Source organism: Eumetopias jubatus, unplaced genomic scaffold (genome assembly GCF_037043125.1).
Source record: "Eumetopias jubatus isolate StellerSeaLion01/CBP00866 unplaced genomic scaffold, mEumJub1_p1.0 scaffold_16, whole genome shotgun sequence".
Classification (NCBI taxonomy): domain Eukaryota; kingdom Metazoa; phylum Chordata; class Mammalia; order Carnivora; family Otariidae; genus Eumetopias; species Eumetopias jubatus.
In genome coordinates, this window is record NW_028274822.1 from 39,237,696 (window position 1) to 39,246,183 (window position 8,488).

Below are 8,488 nucleotides of genomic sequence, written 5' to 3' on the forward strand. Positions count from 1 at the left end.
ACCCTCACTCTAGTAAAGGCAAGGGCACTTATAATTTGTTTTCCCAACATACTTTCCATCTGCTTTTTATTGGTGCTTTTGTGTAATTTCCCTCTGTTCCATGTGATCCTTGTGTGGCAATCAATCATGTTATCTGATCCTGGCCATTGCTGTGAGGGATGAGTATATCAACCAAGTAGGGCAGAGTGAAGACTTCCCTGGGATTAGCATTATAATAATAACCAATAATAAGAATAGAAAAAGATTGAGTCTTTTTATACTGGTGTGCCAAGCTTAGAGGATGCAGGTCTGGGGTGCCAGTGACCACCTTCTCTTGCCCAAAACTCTGCTTGAACCCTGCCTGAAGGCAAGCAAAAACAAAGACAAAAGTATAGAGAAAGCAAATACCTTGATGGCGGTCTCTAAATCTTGACATCTACTTAGAACTCAAGTCTATCCTTGGATTTCTCGGTTATGTGAGCCTTTTTACATAAACCAGTTTGAGTTAAATTTATTGCACTTTCAACTGACAGAAATTCAACTACAAGATATTCTAAATCTAAATTTCTTCACTTAAAAAAATGTGGATTGAGGGCGCCTGGTTGGCTCAGTCGTTTAAGCTTCTGCCTTCTGCTCAGGTCATGATCCCAGGGTCCTGGGATGGACAGCCTGCTTCTCCCTCAGCCTCTGCTGCTCCCCCTGTTTGTGCACTCACTCGCTCTCTCTCTCTCTCTGTCAAATAAATAAATAATCTTTTTAGAAATGTGGATAATATTACAATGTGTCTTCCAGGGTTGCTCTCAAGATTAAACAATATAACACATATAACAAGTTAATGCAGTGTCAGGCATATAAGTACCCAATAACTATTAGTTCTTATTAGCTATTATTATTAATTAGTGTTACTTTAGCAATAGTAATATTTTATGGCAACTGACACGAGAAGACCATTCTGTTGTTATATAAGATTCCTATACTCTATGGCTATGACACCAAGCTTATAAATATTTTACTTATATGTAAAAAGGAGATTATTCACTCTGCAAACATTTCCAATCTGCATTGTAGTCAATATACTAGATAATTCTCTTGCTCTGGAAGTCTCAGAAAGCCTTTATAAATCATCATTGTGCCTTATTAAAATCAAATACAGAAGATTACTTTTACTCCTCCTACCCTACATAACTTTAAATTTACAGCGAAGTATCTCTTGGGCCCTAAGAAATTTTTTGGTTTTTTTTTTTTTAAAGTTAATTTCCCAAAGGTCAAGGTCCATATCTTATTACATTTCCAAGGCACCTAACATATTAATGGCAGGAACTGAATATTTTCCAGTGCCATTACGCATGATGACTATCAAATTATTATCCCAAAGTAATAAAAGGTGCTAGTGAGCTGAAAGTAGACAGAGGCTTTCAAAATCCATCAGTTGTCCAGTTGGTTCTTGAGAAATTTGATCCCTTCTCTAGATTGTACAGTGACAATTCAGCATGGCACGGAAATAAATCAAGGAGACATAAGTTTTATAGTTCTACAAATATGTTGAAAACTTTTAGACTTAGCTCTAACAGCTCCCCTGAAAAACTCTCTTTGACTCCTTCACTTTATTCAACTGTAATCAGCAACAACTTAAAACGAGGTAGGGCATTAGGCACTCAGGAAACAATTAGAAACAAGAAAGTAAACAACTAATTATTAATATATTGTCACAACTATATAATGCATTGAGAACATATAAAAGCTTCTCTAAGGAGACTGAAATCTGAAGAAAGCACAGAAATTTGTCAGATAAAAAGAAGGGGGAGCGGGACGATGTTACAAAGAGAAAAAACAACATGTACAAAGTTAAGGCAAAGTATGGGAAAGTATAAATTCAGAGATCTCACACAACTTTTATATGACTGGAGAAGAGAATCAAGCAATGAAACTGGAGAAGTACAAATAAGAGAAACCTAAAAGATTTTGAAACAGATGGACTATACTTTTAGAATAATGCAAAGCTAATAAAAGGTTTTTGAAAAAGTGGCATTTTGTATATTCCCCATTAGCAACTCCAGATTCACTCTCTGCCCTCCCCCACACAGCTCTGTGACCCAGTAGGCTGACATCTATGAATCTTCTCAACCAAGACTTCCCTGTCCTCTAGCTTCCGGATGGGTTCAGCCAACAGGAAGCCAAGGGAAGATGAGTGAATAGAAGGGAGAGGGGTAAGTGTATTGATGTGATGTGCCCCCTCCCCCCAGCAGGAGTAAAGACCACCAGTGGCTACATCCCTCTGCCTATGGTCACAGTTTGTGTCAGGCACCCTTCTCCTATAAGCACAGACCACATCACTGCAGTAACCATTCCCTACTCTTCTTGGCCCCTCGAGTCTAAGGGAAGTGACAGTTTCTTGCTACTAACATCCCTGATTTGCCTCGCTAACCCTTGTTCTTTTCTTTTACTGGTGTCCTAACTTCATTTAATCACCCCTTTAAGATTCTACCATCTGTTTCCTACAGAAACTAAGTCAGCCTCAAGGGGTACCATAAACCAGTTTCACCTTTAAAGATACGGTTACGGATGCAATAAGAAGAATAATTCTGAGTGGAGGCAAGTCTGTAGTCAGTGAAATCAATTACAAGGTTGTTGCAGGAACTTAAGGAGAAAAGGAAAACTAGCAGACATGGATATTAACTGGCATCTTCTAATGTCAGACGCTGTACTAAATACATTATACATGTTACCTTATTTAAATAGTCCAACCACTCTTTTATGTTATTCCCTGTTAATACACAATGAACTAAAATTGAGAAATGTTATATAATTTGCCCAAGGTCAAATACATAGTAAGGGGCAGAACTGAGACTCAAACATTAGCTACGTGACTTTTAGGCCCATCATTACTCTATATTCTTTTCCTTCCTAACCTATATACTGCCTGTGTCAAAGTAAATTACAGTGGAAATGGATAAGAGTATAGGATGTAAAGATAATGATTTGAAGATTTGAAGAAAAAGAGATAAAACTAGTGCAACTCAGTGATTACTGGATAATAGGGGAAAAACACAAAAAGAAATTAATGATGACAAAAAGGTTTCTGGCTTGAACAACTGTGAAGACGGTGGTGACTTTCACCAAGAGATGAAAGAGAGGAAGAGCAGACTTGCTGGGAAGCAGGAGGTGGGGAAGAAATGAGGCATTCGGTTTTAATCTTGTTGACTTTATCAGTGCTATGAAAATGCAGATGGAGAGATTTTCACTATGGTACTGAAGAGGCCCTTTACACCTTTTCATCAGTACCTAACAACTAAGGTATAAATACGGGCACTAGAATTTGACAGACAATTAAACACATCTGCCTGTGATTTTGAATCTTGAACCTGCGAGGAAAGACAGAGCAGATTGTGATACATTCATATGATACATTGGCAACAAGGGCAGTGTCCTATGTCAACACTAACTCACAGTGGTGACCATAAGTGGTGCCCATAGCAATATCCCAACTATTGTTGTAGCATGACTTTGTGTGTGTCTGCTGCCCAGCCAATATTGATCCTTGTCTATTTTTCCAGCCTGGTTTTTTGGATCCTTCCTGATGATTATATGAACTATTTTATGGACTCCAAAAAAACCTTTTCTACTTAAGTTACCAAGACTTGCTTTCTGTTGCTTGCAACCCACAATCCTGACTGATGAAGCTAACGCATTCACTGCTGTATCTTGTTCAGTATGGGGGTGGGGGGAGTCCCTTCTGCATCGTTCTTAAATCATTTCCAAACCAAAAACTGAATATGCTAAACTACTACATGTTGAGGGAACTCTTAGAAGATTTCAAAGAATTCATGGTCTGGTGGGGATACAATGCCAAAAGTAAGTTCTACACTACAACATGATTAAAATTGTAAGGCATAAAGAAGGCAACAATTAAATATACTCTAAAATACACACACACACACACACACACACACACACACACACACACGATACCAAGCAGAACAAAGACAAATCAACCCATAAACATTTAAGACAGAGTATTAAAACTGCAGAATTTCAAGGGTAAAGAGAACACATAACAACTCTCAGATACAAAAGCTTATTACCTCTTAAAAAGTAATAAACTTACCATCGCTTCTCGGCCTTTTGGCTAAGATCAAGTGTAGTAAAAAGTAATAAACTTACCCCAGACACAGTGTCACAACCACTGATACAAGAACATAATGAAGAAACATTTCCAAAATATTAAGAGTAAAAAACTGTCAATTAAAAGTTTTATAACTAGATAAATTATCACTCAAAGGTGAGAACATTATATCTTTTAGTTTTTCCCTATCAAGTTTCTCCACTTTTTTTTTTTTTTTTTAATGAAAGATGTCGTGAGCTTTGTGAAGACATCTCTTTTTTGAATTATAATCTACATATTTGGGGGATAATCTTCCTAAAGGCTTCTCTTGGTCACTTTTGTACACCCAATCTGGACTGTGTTCAGATTAAATTTATGAGGATAGGAAGGATTTAGGGAGAGAGTGTGGATAACAGTGGAGCATGTGGCCATTTGCTTGCAGTTCTCTTTTTTAATTCTTAGAACTTCATATGAGTCTATAATTCTTTCAAAATATTAAAGCTTAATAAAAAAGATTAAGGAGTGGGCAAAACAAAAACATTTTAGATATATGAAGACTGTTCGTGAACCCAGAGTCCCCTCATTTAAAAACAAAACAAAAACTGTTAAAAGGAGGGGGAGTAATTTACAAAGAAGGGGGAGTATGATACAAGAAACAGAGTTGAGCACAGAAGGTGATAAAATGTTGATAAGCGTAACTACCCACTGATAAGTTTAACTATCTTCATTGTGTTTTAAAAAGAATATAAATCTGTAGAAGGCTGTAGAAATTGGAAAACCAGTGTGATGATTTATAACGGACAAAAAATGCAAAGTTCTGCATATTATTAGGAAAACCAATCATCACATACCACTTTAAAAAGTGTTGCCAATATTGAAAAGGGTTTCCCATGACCTGTTCGACTTTAACTTGAAGATAATCACAAGAGTTTTTAAGCAGAGAAAAGATTCAGTAAGATCAGATCTACTCTAGAAAGAGAAATACAGCTTAAGATTTTGAAAAAGAGATTAGAGACAAAATTAGTTGGAAGGTCAGAACTATGTAAAATATAGTGAATGAAAAGAGGAGGAGCTAAATGTGCACTATATTTAAGACAGAATTTACCATTCCCCACAGATACCAGGTGTTTAGATAGGTGTTACATAGATAAGTACCCCCACCCAGATAAGAATGCTATCACATTTCTCTTTTTGTACTCAATGAACAACACTTTTGTGGGAGATATCCAATAATTGTTTAAATGAACTGGATAAATTTCATTTGAAATACCCAGTGTACCTAGAGATACACAAAGGAATTGTTAATGTAAGTTTGAAATTTAGGGAAAATATCAAGGCTAGAGTTCTCACCATGAGAGAATGACCACTGAAGCAGGCGAGAAGGTCAATGGACAGGAGGAATATGAGAATAAAATGGAGGGGCTAGGCAGCATTCTAATATACATTGACACTAAAGGGGAAACTGAGAGAAGAGACCCTCAAACAAGCAGGAAAGAGCAAGGATAGTGATGGAAAGGGAACAAGAAGAATATCAGAGTAGTTTGATGCAAAATGTTTTAATTTAATTTCCTGGATTGCTTTAAAAGAGAAAAATTAAACAAAGGATTTAGGAAAGACGACTTCTGGTTGCAAGAATTTGAAGACAACATATTTTACAGGAAGGAGATTTTCTTATAAACACTTTTTAAAAATAAGAGTCTCTGTTGTGTGTGCACGGTGTGGGGGAGGGCGGGTGAAGGGGTGATGCTGTGATTTATAATGATATGCATTTGGTCTTTGTCCTTTTTCTGGCATAGAGTTCCTAAAACCTCAGAATTTCCCAAGTGTTGAGAATGATAAAAGTGTCTCATTATGTTAATGAGATGACTTCTGGAAAGTACCTAAGGATGGGGGTTGGCTGACAATGGAGCCAATCATGTGATTAGAAGGTTTGAACTTTCAGTCCTACTCCGGACCTTGGGGGAGGAGGAGGGGCTGGAGGTTGAATAAAGTGCTAAAGGCCCATGATTTGATTAATCATGACTATGTAATGAAGCCTCCATGAAAACAGGGGCAGAATTCAGATCACTTCTGGGTTGGTGAACACGTGGAGACTTTGAGAGAGTGGCTCACCTGGAGAGACATGGAAGCTCTATTCCCTAACCCCATATCTTGCCCTATGCATTTCTTTCATCTGGCTGTTCCTGAGTTATAACCTTTATAATAAACCAGTGATCTAGTAATCTAGTAAGTAGTATGTTTCTCAGAGTTCTGTGAACTGTGTAGCAAATTAATTGAACCTGAGGAAGAGGTCTTGGGAAGCTCTGATTTTATAGCCAGTCAGAAATACAGGTAACAACTTGGACTTGCAACTGTCCTCTGAAGTCCATGGAGAGGTCATTGGAACTTCCAATCTATAGCCTGTCGGTCAGTCAGAAGCGTAAGTAATAACCACCTGGACTTGCTATTGGCTTCTGAAGGGGGTGGGGGGCAAGTACTGTAGGACTGAAGCCTTAACCTGTTGAATCTGATGGTGTCTCTGGGTAGACAGTGGCAGAACTGAGTTGAATACTTGGATACCCTGCTGGTGTTGCCTCTCGTATGTGTGGGGACCCCTTCCCCCACACTGAAATTGAGTTTCAGAACACTAAAAGAGCATCATACAGAATCCTGATGATCCAAACAGCAACTCAGTTCTTCAGTCAACAAGGTTTTGATATATGTACAAACTATATATGCAGTCGTTTATTTTTGACATTAAAAAAAAAAAACTAAGAATAACCGACAGCTTCATTATATCATGTTTTCTCTGTAACTGATCTGGAAAACAAGCCCAAAGATCCTAACTCAATTTCTAACTCCTCGACGTTATTAAAATAGGTTCTAATACCTTTTAGTTAATGAAATCTCAGAAATGCCATCTGTCTTCTGAATAAGGTGAAGAGGGTCCATCCTATTCCGTCCTTTAACTCATAAATAATATATTTGGAACTCAACAACTTCATAACTGAAGAAGAATACAGCACTTGCCAAAAAAAACAGCAATTCTGGAGTTATTTTAAACATCATTATGTAGTTTTTCATGGACTAATTTATGCTAATATATGCAAAATAAGTCCATGGTAAATAACTATTGTAAAATAAATTATACATCTGTATACTTAGAAAAAAAATCTTACAATTTCTAATGTGTCCACTAAGTACAGATCGCAGTGCCTTAGAGGATTCCTCAGGCTCTAAAAGTTCCACCAAAGGCTAAGGTCTTGGATGTCATTTAAGTTATACATTTCAGCTATTAAAGCCAATGTTCTGACAAGCCCTTTGGCTCTAACCCCAGGGCATGAATTTGCCTTAAAACACGTAAGAATGTGTCAGAGGGCCATATGTCAATCAACCAGGAGAAGTGCCTTTTCCCAATTTAATGTTGTCAGTTGCTGACATTAAAACCAGCAACACTTAATTGTTCCCACTTCAAGTGGGAATATTGAGGGGAGAGGAGAGGTAGGTGTCTAAGTTCAGGCTGATAAAGCTGTTAATTGCTACCCTTTTATGTAGATTTGTTTAATAATGAAAACAATGTGGCTAATCATATAATGTTTCTATTTGTTCCCCAAGGGCTCTTCAGGGACAGTTTCAATCCGGGCTAGATTTCCACAGCTACCAACTGTGCGGGGACAAAAGCAGAACAATCAAGGCACTCAGTGCTGGCAAATAGCTGAAAGTGGTTCTATACAGATGCCCCTCCTCCCAGCCCTATCAGGAAGGAGCCTGGACCTGCTATTGACAACTTCTGCAGGAGGGGTGAGGGGGGATTTTAAATTATAAATTAATAATAATAAATTAATAATAAAAATTTTATGCAGACTTTTGATGAAAAAGAGAAAGAGAAATGAAAAGCAGTCCATCCGAAAAGCAGGAAATGAGTCTGCTAGAGGCTTGGATCCTCCCTATGCCTCCATGCAACAAATCAGTTAAATTCACATCAGTTAAAATGCCTGTGTTCGTTTTTAAAAATCAGAAAGACACAACACAGATTTAAAAAAAAAAAAAAAGAAAAAAATCCTGTGCTCCTTACAGACAGGGTGATGATATTGGGCATATCATTAAACCACACATTTGGCGACTGAGTTACTGAAATAACCCTAGCTACCTACTGATCTCAAGAGAGTATTTTAGGTAACAGAGTGCCCTGTGTGTTTTCTACAAATGTAATGTATATTACTCACTGATGTTTACTTTGCCTCATTTGGCAAAGGCTATGGGACAGAATAAAGTTGCGTTATTTAAAATGTTTCTAACATCAATTTTGTTTTCGGACTCTTTTACCCAATAATGGAAGCATTTAGAGACATCCCCAGAGCACTGGTGTCCCCTCTCTCTATAATAGATAGTCATTTTGTTTTGTGTGTTTTTAAAAAAAAAAATCCT

The 8,488-nt window shown here is 37.4% G+C and overlaps 1 pseudogene; it reads left to right on the forward strand.

The window, feature by feature from the left end:
* Positions 1–4,085: 4,085 nt before the first annotated feature.
* LOC148162268 (U2 spliceosomal RNA) lies at positions 4,086–4,164 on the forward strand (annotated as a pseudogene).
* The last annotated feature ends 4,324 nt before the right edge of the window (positions 4,165–8,488 follow it).